The sequence below is a fragment of the Rousettus aegyptiacus genome, unplaced genomic scaffold (assembly GCF_014176215.1).
Source record: "Rousettus aegyptiacus isolate mRouAeg1 unplaced genomic scaffold, mRouAeg1.p scaffold_m13_p_13, whole genome shotgun sequence".
Classification (NCBI taxonomy): Eukaryota; Metazoa; Chordata; class Mammalia; order Chiroptera; family Pteropodidae; genus Rousettus; species Rousettus aegyptiacus.
The window spans coordinates 11,341,724-11,365,519 of NW_023416288.1; the positions used below are offsets into that span (position 1 = coordinate 11,341,724).

The 23,796-nt window shown below is 31.6% G+C and overlaps 1 protein-coding gene and 1 pseudogene across 1 annotated transcript in view; one reads left to right on the forward strand and one right to left on the reverse strand.

Moving 5' to 3' along the window:
- Positions 1–23,796, reverse strand: part of SEMA3D (semaphorin 3D) — a 167,859-nt gene that overhangs the window by 123,106 nt on the left and 20,957 nt on the right. The gene's annotated exons all lie outside the window — the stretch shown is intronic.
- On the forward strand, positions 7,343–7,461 carry LOC118610836 (annotated as a pseudogene).

Here is a 23,796-nt window from a genome sequence, read left to right on the forward strand (position 1 = left end):
GGTCTGAATTTTATGCACTTTTTACCTCTCCAAAAATACTGAAAGATGCTTAAACATGTATATTCTTTTAAATCTACCTCAAATGTCCCGTAGAAGCTGAATAGGCTCAAAGTAGAAGCCTGATAATTGTTTATTAGGTAGGTAACAAATCAACCAATTATAAAGAGAAAATAATAAAAATATCTGTTCTGACTTATTAAACACTAAATGAATTTGGGGGATACATTGTAAAAGAAATAAACTATTCTTTAATAACCTGAAAATGACACAAATTTGTGTGATGAAGAACCTGAAAAAATAGAATAATTATTATATGAAATTGGAAAGATAGTAGGTTATGCTTTATGAATGTAAGAAAACATTTAGGTATGGATAAAAAAACATCGCACTATCAGATTTCTGGGTGCATTCTTTAATTCGGTCAGGATATTATCCATTCCTATAACATGTTAGGCCATCAAGAGAGTGATTTTATTTTAAAACAAATTCTCATGTAAATTGATTTTTCAAAAATCTTTTAATGGGTTTATAATTCAGCCTAAGAAAACTCATATTTCAGACAAGATATCTACAGTTACAATTATGATTTACATGTATAGCCACAAAAACACTACTGTGATTTTTAGGAAGATGTGGTTTGATTGAAAATTTGTGATGAAATAATAATGAAAGAAAAAATATCTGTTAAAATTATAAATGATGTTTTCTTGAAGAAGAGTATATTTTTTAAATTTTTTATTTTATAATGGGAATGGGCCAATCTGGCAGGAAATACTGTTGTCCACTACTAATATCCCTAATTCACATTAGGAATAGAAATGGACCAGCCCTGAGTCTGAGCAAGGCCCATGGTAGAAGCTACATTTTCCCATTCTCTCTTACAATTGATGAGACAGGGTCAATATATTCTCACTAATTCAAAGTGGTATGTATAATGCACTTGACACTTCTTTAAAATAAATTGTTTGCCTCCATTCTCTTTCAAATGGGACAATATGCTTGTAAGTCAGCGGTGGTGACACTCAGGTCAAAAAGACTGAGAGTATCTGAAGGCCTAACAGAGTCACTTACTGAACCTGAACCCTTGGCTACATCAGCCTTTCTATAAAACAGAGAAACATGCCACTATCTTGTTTGATCACTGCATTTTGGGGTCTTCATGTAACAGGAGAACAACAAATACTCATTTTATTAATTATCTTAAAACTGATTTTAAATATAGATGTAAAACCTATAGATATAAAACCATTGATAGGTTTTTCATTTTCTATTACTTATAATACAGTTTGTAATAAAATTATACTTTAAAACAATATAAATGTAGAATGATATTTGCCGTAAAATTATTAGGAAGTCAAATTTTAATATTTCTTTCATGTGATTAGAGAATAAGAATTAGCAGATTAAATTCTCTTTCACCATTGTAAAATTCTAGCTCTTTTGGCCAAACATATTTTGGAAGTCCTTAATCAATAGCATACTGTGTTTCTGTCTTGCTTTCAGCATAGAAATGCTATTTCTTCCTTCCTTCCTTCCTTCCTTCCTTCCTTCCTTCCTTCCTTCCTTCCTTCCTTCCTTCCTTCCTTCCTTCCTTCCTTCCTTCCTTTCCTTCCTTCCTTCCTTCCTTCCTTTCCTTCCTTCCTTCCTTTCTTTTGCTATGGAATTTCATGGGTATGTTCTATAACAGTAAGTACAAAGATAATGCTACCACTGAAGTTAATAAAGTGTTTTAAAATTTAAATGTGGATAAAATGTCTGATAATGATAATAAACTTGAAATTGATTAGAAATTTAAAAACAAAGAATAGGCAAATATAAGACATGACTTCATTTCATGACTGACAATGTTTGTTTTATCTGCAAACATGATAAATGCATGTGAAAAGTACACCATGAAACTGTTTTATGAATTAACCTGGGCTAACATTACTCGTGTTCACAACATTTTAGTTTGTCAATGCTTTAAATTTAAGGCTACAACAACATGGCATTGACATAACAAGATACCTTGTATTTTGACAATAGTTTGGATTTTTTCACACACACAAAAAAACATAACTATAGGATATAGTTAAAATATAATAATTTATATTTTAATTATTACTGTCAGCATAATCTCCAATCATATTTGAAATGGTTGGACATTTTTGAAATGGTTGGACAATTGTAGCAAAGAAAATGAAGAGGCATCTCTAAATAGCTAGGCTATTGGCTGAAAAGAACAGATAAATATAAATAAGAATACTAAAGAAATTTGTAATAAATTTATTTGTGACAAACAATATATTTACTTTTTTAATATTATTACATGTTTCAACCTAAATTTATAAATGAAATGAACAAAGAATTTAGTAATACAGCAGTATCAGTTATTTGAAACACTAGAAAATCATATGTTTACACATTATATTTCTGTTAGAGGATATTAAGCAATTGTAAAATGAAAAATAGAAAGAAAATTGTTGATCTACACAATTAGAGTTTTACTTCTTAAAAAGTTAGAAATATTATCTAATAGATATTTCTGCCTTTCTCACATAGAGTCTATAGGTGAATGTTGATTTTTAAAGAAAATTTTAAATATTGTGAAAAGATTTTTAAGAAATTTAGCTAATATTATTTATTTTACTAACCTAAGAAACTATTATAATATACTTTAATATACATCATTGTTAAATCTCATGAAGAAAAAGTGTTGTCAATCAAACAACTGCATGCCACTGAGTATAAGATACATACATCCTGTTTTCTGATGTCTTAAAAATAGGGAAAAAAAGTATCCATTTTAGAATTCATGAAATATTATAGAATTATCTCATTTGGGGGGTTAGGCTAAGATGTACATGCTTTTTTTATTTAAAAAAAGGGAAATGATAAACACTGTAACTTATAGCACTTTTGAAAAATAAGCAATTATTCCCACAACATAACAATAACAAACATACTTAATCATTACCTTCCCCCCGCTCCCAAGGTGAAGGTCAAAACTCTGTAGAGTTAAACCATCAGCATAGCGGAAAAGTAAGAATTATTGAAACGGGTCAAAATTAAATAAATTTTTGTACACTGTAATTAATTACTGAGCAGTTAACATATTACTAAGGACTAGTATTAATATGGGTCATAATTTTAAATGTACATATATAAAGATATTTGCTAACCTATTAGCACAACTAAGTTTTAAGAGAGATGATAGCATCTTTTATTATATTATACTTGTTAACTTAAGAAAAATATTCTTATCTTATCTGATTTAAAATAATTGAACCACTACTGTTAATGACTATTAATTGATTTATTCATTTAAGAAAAATTTACTGAGCATGTTTGAAGTGCCAATCACCTGTACAGGCACTGCAGATATTGAGTGAACACAGAAGGGATCTTTATTCAAGCAGCTTGTATTTTAGAAGGAAGAAAAAACAAAGGAAATTATATAATATGTCAGAATGTGGTAAGTGTAATGGAGACAAATGTGAGAGATAAAAAGGTGGTATGGAGAAGATGCCATCTAAACAAGCCAACGTATTTAAGTTACGTTAAGTAAATTCACTTTGAACATTAAACATTTCTACTTTTTTAAACAGAGTAACTGCAATCAAAGCAATTACAATTCTCATTTGGAGTTTTGTACTTCTTGGGCATGTAGTAATAGAACTGTGTCTTGTTTCCTCCACCGTAACTAAGAGAATAATTTTCTTTTTAAAGTGAGACTAGCCTCTGACCTCTCTTTTTCACCTAGCACTGCTCCTCTCTAGAGATAGCAGGTGGGATCATAAAAGTGCAAATGTATTTTCATGCAATGGTTAAAAACCATAATATACCAGTTGACGTGAAAATTGAAAGAAATGAAGAACAAGTTTTTGCAGAACATAACAAAGAGTTCTTTTTGAAATCCCATTAGAGTGAAAAAAAAATCAGCCTACTGATAATCAATCGAGTACTAACTGCTTGAACTCATAATTCTTACAAGTTATATATTCTCTGATTATGAGGAGCAATTAAATGGTATTATATAATGCTATATATTACATAATGGGCTAGAGTGAACTTATAGCATAGTGGAAATGAACTAATGTTTTTAATTAAGGTTCCTGTTCTTAAATTTTTAGAGTGAGATATTTGGTCATCCAAGAGAAATCAACTCAGCATTCTGCTTTCACTTATAACTTCAATATTATTTTCTGTAATGCACACTGATTTAGTAAATAACACTTCCGCATTTTCTCCTGTCTCTCAAAAATGGAAAAAGTGTTCCAGAGTGAAAATGCACAGTATTCGATTATCAGGTAAGTTCTGGCTTAAGCTCGTCAATAGATAGTGTGACTGCTGGCAAATTATTCTTTGTGAATTGCAGTTTCCTTATCCTTAAATGAAAACGCTAGTGAAGATGGTCTTTAAGGTGTCTTAACTGTTCTAACATGTGCAAGATCATTAACATTAAAAAAAATGTTGAAGGCGTTCTTCATCATAGTCACATCATCATCAGCACATGATTAGGTCCGACCTGTCACAGTTCTTCTTACTTCTTGACTATTATATGTCATTTACTCCCTATATTCAAGAGTCTACAACTTTCAAGACATGAACACATAATTAATAGTTTCTGATTACCGCAGAGTCCCTATTATGAACCAAATCTATTTAATCTGAGTTTCAAGAAGTTTTGAGTAAATAGCTTAATGCTGTATGAATGAATGTATAACATGACTAGGGATGAAAGCGAAAGGACTTTTAAAAACTCTTATTTAGAGCAATATTTTTGGGGTTTTTTTTTACCCTAAAAATGACAAAATTCAAAATGCACACAAAATTCTCCCAAAAAGAAAAAGATATGTGTTTTGTTGTTGTTGTTGTTGTTGTTGTTGTTGTTGTTTTGTTTTGTTTTGTAGATAAAGAGACTTGAAATTTCTTAGCAAAGTCTTAGGGTTGTTCTTTGTATCAACTGGTTTGGTAACCAGAAAAACAAATTTTCTGTCATTAAAACAACCTATGGGATTCTACACAATAAAACAAAGACATTATGTACTGCACTGACTAAAGACTAGTGGTTCTTTATATTCTTTCACAAGACACAATATCTTAGTATCAACATGATGGTAAATTTTCTGCTTCCTAATTATTTTATTAATAATAGATTATAATTATTATAAAAGTAGTATGTTTGTACTCTACGCAGATAAGTTAAACCACAGATAAGCAAAAACAAGAAAAAAAATCATAATATTCTTATTCACACTCCACTCAGAAATTATCAGTTAAAATCTTGTTTATCTTTTTATATTTTTAAAATATATATAATTTTTTTAATTCTGAGATTATTTCAAGTATCTATTATGTAACCTATTTATAACTTAATTATCTCCATTTTGCCTGTCAATAAATTTACATTGTTTTAGAGTATCTAGTCCATATTAAAATTTTCAGAATTGTCCATAAACTGTTCACAGCCAGTTAGTCCAACTCAGGATCCAATTTAGTGTGAAACACTTTACTGAGTTTTTGTGTCTCTATCATTTTTAATCTACGATGCAAATTATCCCCCCTTTTCTTTTTCAGGACATTAACATGTTGGCAAGAGATATGTTCAAGTTATCCTTTTAATAATTCTTTAACCTCTTCATAAATTTTAATGTTAGCAAGAGTTAATAAGTTATTTGAAAACCATGTGTTAAATAACTGCACAGTATGTCTATTTCTCAAAGTGTCTCTGGTAATACAGAGAAAATTAATCATTTTGCTTTCAGGGATTCTGTGCTAATTTTAAAAAGATTGAGTGTTCTCTTGATCTTTCTCCACTGGGAGAAGGACATGATGCATGCCTCCCTGGCAGAGGAGCACTGCCCTTAATGAATTAACATGAAAGTGTTCTAAGTGTCCTTAGTGCCAAGAGTCTTAGCTATTACTTAAATGTACCTTCTTTGTGGTCTCTATAAAGCACCTCCCTCCCATGTATTCTTTCACTCAGCAGCGTGAAATCTAAATAAAGGCGTATTGTAGTACCAGTTTACCTAAATTAATGTTTATTTAGTATCTAATAATGTTCTCTATCAGGAAAAGCTGGGCTCTGTTTTCTCAAAGTTTTTGCCAGGTCTCATAAATCTGGGAAAGGCAGGCAGCGTAACCCCTACTAATAACCAAAGTGGCCACACACAGAATAAACAAGGGCTGAGTTTATAAAGTCGTCACTGAGAGATCCTATTGGGTTAAATGTGAATTTTTCAGTATTAATTTACGATGTGTGCATTGCACTTTGTACTCAAAGAACAGAAAAAGTTTAAAAATGTGCATTTAAACAGCTTTAATACATTAATATATAATTTAAATTTAATAGCCCCCCGAAAAAAATTTAAAAAGAAAAAGTGTGTTTATATAAATTATATGGAAGTTGGCAACAAATTTTAGTTGGTTTGGGTATGTAAGAATTTCTAAGCAACAGTACTAAAAAAGATAATTTGATGGGTGTTTCCCCCCAACTTTTAAATTACTCATTTGTTTACTTAAAATGTGGAGTCATTCTTTACAAATCTAACAGATTTTTGAACCAAAAATACCTAGTTAAATGTTGACAAAGTGCTTAATTTTATCTACAACTTCAGTTACAGCTAGAGTTAACTCTATATAAATTTTATTATTTTAAAACTTAAAATTTATTTCTCTAGACACAAAATTACAACCTAATTTAAAACTCAATAATAAAAACTTTCTGAAGATATCATAATTTATTTATAAAAGACATAGATGACATCAGGGAAATAAAAAATCTAACTATCTCATGGTGGTCCTATTTTTATTTAATTGTTCTCCATGGTAATAAGGCATGTTCCCCAATTTGCATTCATCATAGATCTCAGACAGCAGGATGTAAAGAAGTTTCAGAAAGGAGAATAAAGGCTTTTAATATTTGTTTGGTTTCAGAGATTCCAAAAGGAGTTTCTTCATAAGAAAGGAAAGTGGGATGCCATTTCTTAGCGTCTGAAAATCCTGTCAATATTTTCTTTAATTTTATGGCTCCTTTTGCTTTCTCACTAGAAAGATTCCCAGACAAGCAGTGTGATGTGAATATAATAACCTTTTCTCTTTCTGGCTAAGTTTCTCAAAATAAATATAACCCATCCTATATATTTTTTCCTAAATGTTTTTCTCTTGAGTTATATCACGAATTCTCTGGGAATGCTCAATGCTAAGATATTGCCACCTTAATTAGGAAAAATAAAGTCAAAAGCAATTCTACTTCAGATAATTTGCTAAAAGTTTTCTCCACTTTTCAATAACCCTCTCATACTTTTACCCAGAAGGCAAAATTCATTTCCCAAAACTTCATCTTAAAAATTCATCATTGGTCTAGGTCCATACCGCCCTGAACAAGCTCGATCCTATCTGATCTCAGAAGCCAAGCAGGGTAGGGCCTGGTTAGTACTGGGATGGGAGACCACCTAGGAAGACCAGGTGCTGTAGGCATGAAAAAAAAAAAAAATCATCATTCACAAGAATAATGAGTACTTACTACATACCTACCATGATGCTGCATGCAATTAGGTATAAATATGAGATGATTCGGAGCATATACATATAGACTGAGCCGAGTGATTAAGGGTGCCCGAAATATAAACTCTAAAGTCAATATCGATTTTACTATTACAATTATTTCAAAATGGTTAGAGATAAAAACTAACATAAAAATAGAATATATAAGTAATCTAATTCGGTTCTAAAATATATATACTCATGCTGTCCATTAAAATATAGTGAAATAAGCCAGACAGAAAAAAAGTTGAAAATCACATGATATTACTTATATGTGGGATATAAACCTAAAAGTAACAAATGAATAGGACAAACAAACAGAAACTCGAGGACATGGACAAAAGACTAGTGGTTACCAGAGGGGAGGAGGGGAGGAGGAGAGTTAGGGTAAAAGGGGTCAAATATGTGGTGACAGAAAGAAATCTAACTAGGGGTGGTGAACACACAATGTAAATATATATATGCTTTATTGTTAAAATGTACAGTTGAAACATCGAATTTTGTTAACCAATGTCACCTTTAAAAAATAATATCTAAAAAAAATATATATATATAAAATTCAAGACATAAGTAATTTAGAAAAATTTTGTAGCCACATAAGGAAAGTAGAAAGTAACAAATTAAACAAATATTTATAACATATTTTATTTAATCGAATATATTAAAATATCATTTTAACAGATAATAAATAGAAAAAGTATTAATCAGAAACTTTGTTTTTTCATACTAAGCCTTCAAAATTAGCTATGCCTTTTACTTTCAGCATTTCTCTATTTTAATGCTAAATTTTCATTAGAAATAGTATGTATTCAAATTTAATAATATTTACAATGAAAAAAGAGATTGAATGGACCATAGTTGCTTCAACCAACTTAAAAGTTTTCTAATAACTGAATCTAGTATCATGTTTTATCTATAATTTTAAATTAGTTAAAATAAAATGTGAATCTAAAACTAGCTTTGAAACTTAGGTTATGTGTGGACATCTGTACCCTTCATTCTTGTCTTCAGAGGTAGAAAATATATTTTAATATGAGATAGAGAAGAGGAAAGGATTCTCAGTGTAGAGATATATATTTGCATTAGACTTCATATGACAGAAAAGGTAACAATTTATACAACCACAAGAATTTCTGTGAGGATCTTTAGCAAGGTTTCCAAGTATTTATATACAAATTTTAAAAAAGAACTAGCCAACATTATCCAACATTTTATATCAGTCTAGAGCCCAAAATTAAAGCTGCATTTATTTTTATCTGCCCTGTGAACTTCACCACTACTTTGAAACATTTGATTAACTTAAAGCAGATATTAATATCTCACCAGATTTGTTTAAGGTTTATCATGAATTCCTACTTTAACATCAATCATTTGATTAATATTTCAAAGATGGAATAAATTGTCATTAGAAATCAATCTGGTTTTGGTGGCCACTGAATTTACCTAAGGAGAATAAATAAGTTTTGGAGAAAAATCCTGGAACAGCTGGATAAAATACTCAGTCCTAGGTTAGCTTTATTAGTGTTTAGTTTGGTTTAATTTATTTGTTTATCAAGTCAGGATGAAAAATATAATCCTCAAAACCTCATCAGGAGTGTTTCAAGACTCTGAATTGTTGAATATAAATGACAGCATCACACCAGTCTATCTCCCAAATGTTTAACCTTCCTAGAATGGTTCCATTTCGGTATAGAAATTATGAGGATAGAGACTTTTATTTTTTATCCCTATTTTACACCCCAGGGTGCCATACCACTTGGTACATAAGACATGTTCAATATCTTATGTAGGATGAAATAAATAATGAATGAATGGAGCTAAATATAATTGTAAAATATGGACACAGATGTGATGGTCTGAACAACACAGAGTTGCCTTTAAGGTTTTATTGTTTTGGGAGGGTATAGACAAAAGCTCAACTCTTAAATCAAACAATAATATAATAAAAATATACTGACATATTTTTATTTTATTGTTTATTTTTAGTTCTAAAGGTATTAAGAATTGAATGACAACTTAAGAAACCAGGCATTTCAAAAGCTGCCTTGTTGGAAATCTGGGATACTGGAAATACAAGTCATAGGAAATAACTCCCATAAAAGGAACAGGAAATTATCAGGAGAACACCTTCTCACTGAACAAGATGATAGAATATGTTTAATAACAAAAAAGCAGAAAATATCTGGTAAGGAGAATATTTATATTCCCCAATATAAATATGTTTTTATTGGGGAAAATTATAACGTACTTGCAAAAAGAAGTTATTGTTGATGACATGAATACAAAACTTTGAGAGATTTAAAAAATATATAAAGAAAAACCAGTTGGCATAAATGGATAATTTAATCTACCCTATATTTTTATAGTACTTTATAGTTTCATTATAAATACATGTATACACACAATCACATTTGATATATCATACTATTTTTAAATCCTTTACTTAATTCTACATTTAAGATAGCATGTAATTCTATTGGTAAAAAGAAATTAGTTATATTTAAAAAAAAAACTAGGATATTGGCAGTTATCATAGACAAAAGAAATGGAATAGGACACAAGAATGAATTTTCTGATATGTTTACAAATATATATTTATGAAGAAATATCTAGCAAAATCTTCAGATACTTCTGATAACATGGCAGCCAACATTTGAAGCAGGCTACAAAATGAAGTTGCAAATCTGTGTAGGTGCTCGGAGAAGATGCAAATTTATAAGAACAATTCAAGGAAAGAGCCTCAGTTATAGAATGTCTAAATGAAGGCACTTTGGTACAGCAATTAGGATAAAACGAGTGTATCAGGAAAATGCTGTTCATTCTTCCAGGGAAGAGTTCATGATGCTGCAACCCACAATATTAACATTTCCTCACAGTTTTAGTCACAGGGATAGAATTTCTGTGCATCTTTCTAATTTTCCCTATCTTTAACTATCTATAAATACACCTATGTCTATATCTATAGACCTGCTACTAGCTACCTAGAGAGAAAACAATTCAATACCAGTCATGAAAACTATCATGCCGCAATCAATTTAGAGGCAAAACCTGGAAACACACAAGTATACGTATATATGTATGTATACATATAGGTACACATACTTGTTTCTGACATTTAGATGAGAGGATCTCATGAAATAAATCAACTTATTTTTTTCTGGTACCTTATTACTTATATATATTTATCTTTTAATGTTTCCCTTGAGTAGATATTGCAAAGCACAATATCAGATAATTTGTTGCTTTCTGCTCTTGTAGTTGGATATGAAATAATCAGAATCAATCCTGTTTCTGTATCACAAATGAAGTGCCCATTGCATTACCTCCCCACAGCCTTCGTTCATATGGCTAACCCTCAGCTATGTCTCCCTATAGAGTTTTAGGAGTCTTTCAGCTGAAAGAGTTCACAGAGTCCCAGACAAATCAGCCTGCCCAGCACTGGTTCTGAGTTTCATTCCTTCAAACACCTACCATCTAGTAGATGATAAATACAAAAATTAAACAAATTGTCCCTGCTACTAATGCCAGCTAATTTGTTACCACAGACAGAGATTATAATGACAATTTAAAGATATGGAAAGTTTATCAACAAAGTTGGCAGTAAAAAAATTAAGATTAAAAATGAACAGGTGGGAAAAATGAATTGAAATTAGAAATCAAAATCATAAGAATGTCAGTGACAGGAACTAGGTATCTCCATTAATAATCGTTATTAGCCCTGTCTGAGACATGTAAGAAGAGCTCTACACTATCATGTTTTGTTTTTCTTTTCACTTAAATATTTATTTATATCCTTGATAATTCACTTTATACATAACTTGCTTTAGTTTTCTGTTCTGAGGTTTCACTTGGGGACACTGATAACTCTCACAGTTAATTGTTCAAAAAACGCATACACATTTAGTTTAAAAATTCTCATATTTATTTTTTTTAAATAATGCAGATAAGATCCCACTGAGTTCTTCAATTGAAAGTAAATATACATTTCTATAAGACATTTTTTTAAAAAATAATGTTTATAAAGTTAACTGGGTTACTGAAATGCAAAAATGAGATACTGGAAAATTAGTTCAAATCCCCTGACTTAGAACACCCCAGGGTTTATTTGCAGTTAGGATACATACATGAGAAGATAGAACGTCTCTTTTCAGTATAATACATCTCGTGTGGACTGTTGAAAAAGTAGCTCTTCTGAGTGAAAAAGTCTAGTTTGAAACTTAGAAAAACATTAAGTCTAACTCTTAAAATGTCTTGTCAAAATTAAAAACATCCTAAAAGACACTGACAATATCATTTTCTTTAAAAAATATATACAAATAACACGTCCCTCAAGCAATGATGATGGTACCATGTACAGCTATTTGTTATCAAATTTCTAAAGCCATGGAAAATTATACTGTGAATACTGAGAATATTTGCATAAATGGACTAAGAGAACTAGAAAATGCAGATCAAAGAATAAGATATAAGCTTTTATAGTTGTTTTACAGTGCTTTCCATTCACTTTCACTATGGCAGAGGCTTTCTGACATCTCAGTTTTAAGATTCAGCGGTTATGATTCACGTGAGCATCTAATAGTTTAAATTTGTGATTCCAAAACTGTGTACCAAGGCACCCTGGAATGGTAAGTGAACTCACAGGGTCTGCTGTGGGGTATTTTAAAATATCAGGGTAAACACAATAATATTCAACATCTGTCAGACACTACAAACTACTAGTCAAGGTATTTCGCAGTTTCAACATTAGAAAGTGCAGCATTCCTTTTGAGGGCATCCCAGATGTGGGAAGCTGGGTTTTCAACAGGTGATGTGATAAAAAGCAATTACCTACTGAAAATCCATGTGGAACAGGTAATAAAGTTGGTAGCATTCAATGTGTTTTCAAGGTTAGAGAAATTGTATAGTACCCAACATGTGTGCATGCACACACACACACACTCACACATATCCATTAATATTTAAATGTGGTTATTTAAGAACAAAATAAAAACATTAATTTTATTTTTTTTCTATTTATATTATCATGATATAGATACTTATGAAGTTGTTTGAACGTAACTAATAAGTTATTTGGCTGTAGCTATTTAATAAACAGAGTTCTTGTTTTCTGTTTGTTGGCCTAAGTGGTACCAAGAAAATATTACTGAGCTGCTAAGGTACTATGAATCAAAAATCTTTGGAAACTTCCATTCTAAGTGCTTTTCTAGAAAATTTGAAAATGTATGACTGCAAGTAAGATCACCTACCAAATCACATCTGAAGGAGAATTTGTGTATGCGATATACTAATCATTTGCCGCTTAATCTTCAAGCTTCATTTTGATATTGCTTTTATTCTTTCTTATTTTTCATTTTTTTTCTAGATTTATAGCTAGGAAATTATATTCATTGGAGCTTTTCTATGTTGCTGATTTTTGAGGGTTTTTTTTTTTTTTTTTTTTGAAGTTTAGCCTGTAGGGAAAAGCCTAGTATAACAATGTCCTTATTGTAGTACCACAATTAAGTCCCACTGGAAAGAGTCCAAGGCTGATTTTCTTCACACTGACTTCCCCCTGGGGTGAAGGTGTTATTTTGTGTTTCCTATGAATTTCTTTCATTGTAAATGTGGGATAAACAACATGATATTTCAAAACAACATTTCTAAAGTTTTAAAAATAATTTAACTGTTATAATATTTAAAAGCTTAGTATCACCTTGAACTTTCTTCAAATTGCTAACCAATATATTTAAATAGCACTGTTACCTGCAACACAGAAACACACACATAAGCACACACTCCTATGGATTTAGAGAGGTTATCTCACATTACTGAGGTTAAAAGGCAAACAAAGTTACATGAAAAGGAAATTTGCATGTAGAAGTATCATTGGTAATCATAAGCAGGTGAAAGAAGTATCAGTATTTGCAACTAAATTTGATATGAGATGAACAAATTAAACAATTTAGTAGTCAAAAGATATCCTTATTCTTGATCAAAAAGGAATAGTTTATAATATGAGGACAACATAAACCTATGTTGGGTTTGTGAAGAGGTAAGACAATTTGTCCAAGATGGAAATGATCTCAGGATGAATAAATGTGTAAAAGGTTAATAATATCATACAGTAAAAGGAAACAGAGTTATTGATGATGCATAGAAAACAGTAAAACAGCAAAATATTAACAGAGCATGTGACAGCTAGTAATTTAATAATAAAAGAACATTGCTAAGATTATGCAAATATATCTTCGAATATATGTTGATAATCTATTATCAAAGTAAGTTCTATTAAAAAATATATATATATTTTAGAAAACAAATACAAATACAGATTCAGATGAAAAATTGACCAATTGCTGATCACCCAGATGGCAAATGTTGTTATTCTGTTAAATCAGTAAGATGGTAGAAAATCTTAGCATGGTTGTCCATCTTTTGCTCTGGTGCCCATGCAAACCAAAGTCAAGTAGTCTCAGAAATTGCAACACTTGCAGTTGTTCGTATTGGGCAATTATCAAAAAGCTATGACTGCTAATTCTGAGAGTGGCAACTAACTATTTACAAGCAATGCTAACTTAGTGACAACATTAGAAAATATATAATAGGACCCAAATCATCATAATGAGTTTACACAGTATTTGTTTCAATGAAAATATTAGTAAAGTTATATAGCAGAAACCTAATTATCACTTGTAATCTATGATCTTTTTGAACTTATATCTGTAAAGAATATTGCATGTGTTATGGACATAGATAATCCAAAGACTATTTGCCTTGGCAAACTATCGTGTAGACTGTCCTTCTGTCACCTCAGCCCAAAGACCCTTCTTTGGTTCCTCTTTTTCATCACACTGTGCCTGACTGCTTGCTCCCGATGGCCCGGCCCCCAACCTGCTATTTCCCCTGTTCCTTTTGAACTGAGAAATGTTCAATGTTATAGACATCAGAGAATTTCTAAGTTCCAAGCTTTTTCTATGTCCCATTTTCTTAGAACTCTCTAGGATATACATTGATTAAAGCTCAGATATTAATAACTCAAAGTGGCTGATAATGTTTACCTTTTCATAGACTCCTTAATTTTTTTTTAAATGGAACGAAACCTGGAAAGACTAATAGAAGAGAAAGGAATGGGTAGGGAGGTACATTTTTGGTACCTCAGACAAGTCTCACCGTGTGGGGGGTCTGCCACTTCCTTCACACCAAGGCTAACCAGATATTTACTTATTAACACTGTAGAAATAACTGTATATGAACCACACTTGCCCAGTTTATTTGTGCTTTTTATTGCAAATGAAGTAATGGTCGAGATGGTAGTGATTTGAAATACAGTAGTACAGATTGTTTCCTTGTTTATAGGGAACCAGCAGTAACTAGCAGTGCAGTATAAAGTGCACTTTATAAATGTACCAGAGAGAACCATAAAACTGAATAAGCCCATTGACGAAAATACAACACAAGGTGATAACTTTAGGTTAACACTAAATAATAGACAATCATAAAAAATAATTAGGCTTAAATACATAATCTACAGAAAAGAGTAAAATCTTTCTTCAAAAAAATGCATGAATCTAAAAGGAATTTAGCTAAAGTTCAAATTTACTTAAAATATGTACTTCTCACTTTAAAATATAGCATAGCTTGTCTTCCTTCTTATTAGGAATTGTGTCATGTTATTACTGGCATCTACCTTCATGTTTTATCACATTAATTGTTGTTATAAATGATGTAATAGTCTTTCTTATGTTGCAAATGTTTTTCCAAAATTTCATTATAAAAATTTTCAAGTATATATAAAAGGTAAAGTGTACAGCAAACACCCATATACCCACACCTGGATTCTACAATTAACATTTTTCGGTGTGTATTTGCTTTATCACATATCTATGCATCCTGCCAATTCATCTGTTTTTTTTTTAAATGTTTTTCAAAATGAAATGAAAATATCAGTACACTTCACCACTAAACACTTTAACATGATCTAAATATTTTTATTTTCTGTTGTAATTTAAAAATATGTTCCTAAAAGATAATAATAATTAACAATGCATTTCTTACTGTGCACTAAATCATTAGAAGGTTATTTAACTTGTCTATTAGAACTTAGTGCTTATGAGGCTATGGTCTGTTTTAATCTCCCTGATGGATCAATTAGTAATTTTCTTCTCTATGGGTACATATTAAACTCCTAATAATACTTAGTAATACTGAAATTTAATATATATTCAACAAAGGAGTAACCTTCAAGAGTACACAAATCATTAGTTATAGGCAAATCAGTAAGCAGCTCCTACTGATGGTGTTAAAGTTATTTTATGAATGATTCATTTATATAGTTAGTGCCTATGAAACAAATTTATTATTTGAAAAAGTATAATAAAATAATCATAGCTTATTTACCTTGTAGGTATATCATATTTATAGATATGAATGCTTTATTTCATTATAGATATTTATTTATAATTCAGGTTAGCTCTTCAACAGAATGCAAATTAAAGAGTCTAATATTATGAGAGTGATGTTTGCATCTATCATTGAACAACAAGTAAACAGTCCTTGATATATCATTAGAAAACTTAACAATTTAATGCTAAGCTATTGAAAATATGATTGAAAAATATGACTCATCACACTTCTACCAGTCCCTTTATTTTACCTGATGTGCTCTTAAGTCCAACTTTATCTGGATTTATTCAATTATTTTGATTTTTCTTTTGAAGATAGGTAGTTTTTATCACCTATTTCTGACGTATGTATTTCAGCTTAGAAATGTTAGACAAAATAAGATATTTACATATTTATATCTAATGTAGATAAAATAAGATGTTTATATATTTATATCTCATATTATGCCATAAGTAATTCTTAATATAATAAGGCAGCCTCTAACTTTTATTATTTCAATACTAGAGCTTATTCTACTAACCTGAAAAAATAAATGAATTTTCTGGAGTAAAAGTTCCAAAATTCTCTCTTGAAAAGAATAAATCTCTCTTATGACTTATAGTCTTGATGATGTTCTAATTCAATATTGAAAAACTTTTAGATATCACCTGTAGGGAGGATACATATGAAAAGACAGTTTGCAAGGGTGAAGAAATTTACATTTCTTTATAAAACAACTAACATGTCAACCAAGAAAAAAACATGAACAAAACAGATAGTAACAAAAAATAGTTATGCCATGTGAATATCTTAGCAACTACAAACCTTTTATGGACATTCCCACAAGAAACCTGTCACCAAAAGTAAGGGTTCTAACACATTTTGTTTGGAATAATGATGTCATTAACACTTGGCACTACAGTTCCCAAATGGTAATGAGTTTTCATAATAGTTTATTCTTTGTAAAGATAAACATAGTAAGTTAATATGCATAGAGGCTGACATGCTTCAAGAATAAATGTCACTTTGAAATATAGAAAGTGTCATTATCTCTAACACGAACCTACCTTTTTAAGTCAGATTTTTTAAAAATCTGGGTTTTGCCCCTATTTCATCATTTTATAAGAGCAAAGAGTCATTCTTATTAGCTTAGCTGAATTTTAAAAAAAGGCAATTCTAAAAATGTGGCATTAAATAAATAAATAATGTAAATATCAAACAAGGTAACAAGTTTGATAGTAATGTGAAAATAGTGGTGTAGTATAAATGAAAATAACTTGAATGAAAGGTTCTGGTTATTTTCAAAATATCAACAGACTTTTAATTAATTTTTCCAATGAAACTAAGTTCTTAAAAAGATCCTTCTATAAATAAGTTAACAATTATATATCCCTAAACAGCTTCCCATTACACAATTTATGTGTCTTTTCTCCACTATTTGACCCATGCCCAAACTTTGTATCTCTTACCTAAAGCGCTCACTCTAATATTCTCATGTCTGAATCATTTGCACTGTGCCCTAATGTGATCTACCCTTTAAGTTTTATTTTTCTTTCCTAAGAAAAACATCAATTTACAGCTGTACGTGCACCACTATTATTTGGATGAAACAAAACAAAACAAATAAAACAGCAAAATCTCTGATGGCCAGAGATATAATTCCCTTCCCCAATAATATTCTGTCCTCAACTTTTCACTTTAGTCATGCAAGGCACACTAATATTCGCAACACTACTTGGTTTTCCTATTCCACTAAAAGGAAAAGCCCAGAATTTCTTTCATAATTCCCTTTATCTGCTTTAACTGTTTCCCACCAACTGTGTCTGTTGTGTTTACCTGCTTTATTAACCACATCACTTCATCATTGCAACCATCAATTTTTCCCTCAATGATTCTAGTCTCTTAGTCCATGAACCCACTTAGACTACCCTTTACTTCCCTACTCAGACTAGACCCTAAAATTAACTTATACTGCCAACGACTGTGCTTTCATCTGAAATTTTTGTAACCAGTAATAAGCATATGAAATCAACTGAGGGGACTGTAACAATCACAGTTTCTATACCCCCTACGTCCAAATATTCCATGTCAGCAAGTTGCAGACGAGTGTTCAGGAGTCTGGATTAACCATGAAGACATTGCAGGCGGTGACACTAAATCCAACCACTTCAACAGCCACTGATTTTAAAGTTGGTTCTCAAATCCATAGTATCAGACTCAAGTGCTCTTCCAAGCTCTAAGCCTTATTTGTCTTTATTATCTCATTCCTGGACTATTATATTTTCCTAGCTCTTTTTATAGACCTCCTCACTTCAGTCTCCACTCATACACAAACCACATTCTTACTCAGAAGGTGCTTTGATAAAATTCATTTGGCAGGCAGTGGAGAGGGAGCTTTTTGTTGTTTTATACACAACTTTTCGAGTTTTCAAGATCCTATTCAAAATCATCCAGAACTTTATTTAGAATTATCTCTCATTATTCCTATAATTTGTGAATTAAATGCTGTCGCATTCTCTTTAGTCATCATATTTCTGAACCCCGTTTGTTCTGTGCGAGAATTCAAACGACAGAATGTAAATGATTTGATGTAGCTGCACAGCTAATCACTTTTAGAGCAGGGTTTAGATACAGATGATATATTCTCTCCCTCATACTATCCTGCAGATGGTAGAATTTCAGTAACCATTATGTAATTGGAGGAAGGAAGCAGGAAATACAGGAAAGAATACTGTAAAGGAAGAAAGAAAGAATGACTAACTAGTATTCAAAAAACACAAGCTACAGTTCACATTGTAACTATTTCAGATATCGATATCTTTCTCCAAAATATACAATTTGTCAATAAAAACTGAACTAAATGTTATTTCATTAAGTCGCAAATAGTAGTATTAAAAATAATTTATAGCTTAATTCTTTGAGCAACTATGATAAAATTAAATTCTTAAGCCTAACAGAATAATGCCAAACTACTTATCAATTTAGTAAAAAAAGGAAAAGGTAAGACATTAGATAAATGTAAGGGAAAAGAGTATTTTTTCCTATGGAAGTGTAAAAAAAGTTGATACGGTGAAGAGACAGATGCACATGCTTTCAGAATGGCAGAGATTGCAATTAGCACCAAGTATGAAATTGTGGAACTAGGAAGATGTTGGGTTAGATAAAGAAAAAGAGAGAAACAGGAAAGTAAACAGATGAATTAAATTATGAGTCAGGCTAGAAGAGCAAAATAAAAATAGTAAAAAACAGAGACAGAGTTATATAGTAAGAGCTGGAGAACATGAAAATAAGGGAGAGAGAAAAAAACTGAGATTTTTTACTGTGAAAAAAATGATTAACCAAGAGGGAGTTGCAGGAGACTGGGGGAGATGTAGCCATGCTTGCCTCTGTCTGCAAAGACAGGCATTGCCTCTCTAATTAGTACCCTGAGGAACAAGAAGGCATCATATCATTGGAGGCTTTGGGCCCTTCTAGACAGTACTGGTGGGATTGTACTTGGTGTTCAAACCCAGGAATCTCATTATCCAAAAGGTTCAGATAAGCTGGAAGGAGTTCAGAGACATGATGGAAGAATGATTAAGTCATAGAGAAAATGATTTGTGATGAAAGATTAAAGTATTAAAAAATCACAGCTTGTCTGAGCAACAAGCTAATGGGCAAAGGAGCTCTCTACAAACAGGCAAAAGACATGAATAATCTAGAGGAAAAACATTATTATTTAACCAGGTACCAGGAAGTGAGGTTTATGAAGAATAACTGTAATAAGGCAGAAAAGAAGACAATCCTAAAATTAGTAAGGGAATTATAAACATACAAGTAATAAATCTGTTTGCACGTTATGGAGGCAAGACACTGTCCCAGAAAGAAGCTGATATCATATAAAATATAAGCAACTTGACCATGCACATGATTATCATGATTCTAGAAGACAGCATAATCAACAGAATAAAAAATATATATATTAGATGCTGCTATGAACATCGGTGTGCAAATATCTTTTTTGATATGGGTTTTTCAAGTCTTTGGGGTAAATACCCAGTAGAGGGATTGCTGGATCATATGGTAATCAATTTTTTGAGGAACCACCATATTTTTTTCCATAGTGGCTGTACCAATTTGCAGTCCCACCAACAGCGTAAGACCATTATTCACAGTAGCCAGGACATGGAAGCATCCGAAGTGTCCTATGATAGATGATTGGCTAAAGAAGCTGTGGTACATATATACAATGGAATATTACTTAGTTATAAGAAGAGATGAAATACTGCCATTTGCACCAACATAGATGGACCTCGAGATAATCATGCTAAGCAAAATAAGCCAGACAGAAAAAGTTGAAAATCACATGATACATGATATCACTTATATGTGGGATATAAACCTAAAAGCAACACACGAACAGGACAAACAGAAATTCATGGACATGGACAATAGACTAGTGATTACCAGAAGGGAGAGGAATGCGGGGAGGGAGAGGTAGATGGGGTAAAGGGGGTGAAATATGTGGTGACAGAAAGAAATCTAACTATGTGCGGTGAATACACAGTGTAAATATGTGTGTGTATATGTATGTGTGTGTGTGTCTATGTTAAAAGTTAATTAGAATATTAAAAGTTCAAGCTCAATTTTCACAAGGACTGAAAAATTTAGCTTTACCCTCTATATTTTATTCATACAACAGTTTTCATTAATTAATGACTTGAAATAATATAGTAATTCAGCAGTTTCCAGAAGGGACTAAAATGAGATAATAAGTCATTTTTAATATTGTTTCCAGTGATTCTATGTGTTGGTTTGCAATACGGTATTTTTAAAGTTAAAACGTAACTGAATTACTTACATAATTAGAAATGTAGGTGGATACTGAACCTTGAAATCACCATTCCTGTGGGACCGAGATGGCTCCATGCAGAGGAAAGCAAAAGATTCTCAGGTAGAACTTGATCCCTTACAGTACATGCTCATGCACGTTCATATAGGCCATCTGTGTTTTCCTATGAATCACATAGAAATACCCACCCTATCACAGGGAGAAACTGTGAGCTACCCACACATGTATTATTTTGAGGTTACGATATTTAGGTTAGCAAAATAGGTGTTACTCACCCTTCTTATACATTCAAATATTTACAGGGCTACCTGGAAATTTTCTTTTATTGAATAAAAGACAAAGTGTGGATTTCAGTATTTTAAATTAACTTTTGACGCTCAATTGAAATTCTTATACTATTCTAGTTATATCTGTTATTTGTTTTCATTTAAATTTTAATGTGCCTGACAAACTTTCATCTCTGTGCTTCGAGAGTCAATATATAATAATCTGTACCTGTCATGCAGCTATTTCCAATTTACAAAACATATGTGTGCTTTCTTAAAATCTCTTTGAACTACACCTTTGCTTGTAGGTGTTATTAATCCTCCATTTTACAAATAACAAAGCTGAGAATCAGAGGATTTACTGAGAAGCCAAAGTCAAGTTGACAAGACAAACCACCAAGAGCAAAGAGGTGCATTTTCTGACTGCATGCCCTGTGTTCTTTCCACTGCATTGTATTTCTTACATGATTCATGTCCTCAATCACAGCACCAATAAGCACTTAAGAGTTCCCATAACAGTGATTCTTGTATAAAGCCACATCTTCATCACGAGTTTCTTAGGAGTCATTAAAACACTATTATTATATAAAAGGAATGGAAAAAGCAGATGAAGTAGATCAGGTAAAAAGAAAAAATAATAACAAGAACAAAACCTAGTTGCTTAAAGTTTCCAGATTGTGTAGCCACTTGTTCTCACAGAATGATATATCATACATAGTTGATTAAAATAAAGCTCTTGCCACAATGTAAAAAGACAGCGGGAAGTTCAGGTAGATTTAAGAATTCATAACAAGAGGATATTCTGAAGTGACGGCGGTAGAGAAAAACAATATGGCAGAGGTATACTAGGGGAATGAGATGAAACCTGAGGAAGTAGAATGTAGAAAAAGAGTGGAAGCTCTGTCAAGTTTCCAGGAACTTAAAAACAAGCTTATGAAGAAAAAGAAACTTGGCTATTTCTTCCTAAATGCACCATGGAGCAATCTGAAAAACAGAAGTTTCCAGTAGCTGAGAGAAAATACACTTAGCAGAGGCAAACATCATCTTGGAACTGACTAAAAGAAAAATAACATTTAAAATGTCCAGACTCCTTGGAAGAAGTAAAGGAACTGAGTCAGTAACTGTGTGTCACAGGGCAGAGGTTTAGAGGCTGAGGACATCCTAAGCAGTGAGCTAATGAGCTGGAAGGACAGAGATGTGCTATGAAAGGCAAAAGGAGAGAAACAAGAGAAGGAAAAGCAGTAGATTTAAAAATGCTAACTTATAATTTGAAGACAAGAGGAAACTTCCTAAAAGAAATGGAAAACACATAGCAAATAAAAGAAAGAAAGAAAAGGCAACTTTTGAAAGTCCCTCTCCAACAAAGTGAGCTAAGATTTGTGTAGCCGCCGAGAGCTCTGGAGTCAAACTGCCTGCGTCCACATTGCACCTTCACCACAACTTGATAGGAGGGAACTTGGACATGTTATTTAATCTCTCTATGCCTCAGTTTCCTTACCTGTAAAACATAGGAAATAATATCATACACCACACAACAGAATCGTGATAATTTAGTAAGAAGATTTTTGCAAAGCAAAGGACACTTTGTGAGAGTGAACAGTAAAATAATGTTAAATTTCCCAAAAATCTTGAGGGTATTTATAACATTTGAAAAATAAGAAATGGAATTTGAAAAAAGCAAAGGCTATAAAAATGTTAAACATAATGGGAAAATAAAAAGCAAAAAAAGAATCAAGTGTATAACATATCAGAAGAGTGAGAAAGATTAAAATTATCTAAGGCTGCATTTTGTTAAAGTAATGAAAAAATGAGAGATGTTACTTAAAATGTATCTGACCCAGGGCAATTTACTATGAAAAATGAAAATTCATGGAAAATGGGCAGAGAAGCCCCTTATTTCTGAAAGACCCAATTCAGAAATCCAGCTTCAATCACTCTGAGAAGCGCCCTTCTTCTCATTCCCAGATTGCCTTCAACTAGCCAAGTGTTTAAAACCTGATTCAAATAAATAAGCATTTCATGTCTGAATGCCCTTTCAAAAATAGTAGACAAGTAATCCCTGCCTATCTTCCAAATATGAAGTGAATTAAGTCACAGATGCTTGTTCTAATAAAGAAGCCTTGAACTTACTTACTCCATAAGTTATAAATATTTTTAAATGGAACTATCAGTAATAACAATAACTAACCTTTTTTGAGTGCTTACCATGTGCTAAACCCAACACGTGCCATTTCAAGCTCCTCAGGTATATATTATTTTTAATCCAAATTAGCTTTGTATGAAATCTATGAACACATTGAAATGTTAGCATTTCAGGTCCTATAGCATCAGTAGCAGAGCATGGGTTCAAATGAAGGTTTATCTGAGCAAAAGTCTGTTCTTTCAACAATGCTTCTATATTGAAGCCTTTCTTGAATAATAACGTGACTTGAGCCACTGCACAATTCCAATCATCCTAGACTTAAATTGGCTTAGACTAAGTATTTTAAAAATTATTTCAAATTTTGGTAATAAACATGTATCATGAGATTTACCATCTCAGGCACTTTTTAAGTGTACAATTCAGTATTATTATGTATATTCATTGTTGTGAAACATCTCATCTTACAAAACTGAAACTCTATACCCATTGAACAATTCCACATTTCCTCTCCCTTCAGCCCCTGAAACCACCATTCTACTTTTTGTTTCTATGAATTTGACTATTTTAGATATTTCATGTAAATGAAATCCTACAATATTTTTGTGACTGAATTATTCCACTTAGTATAATGTAGTATGTGACAATTTCCTTCTTTTTTAAGGGTGAAT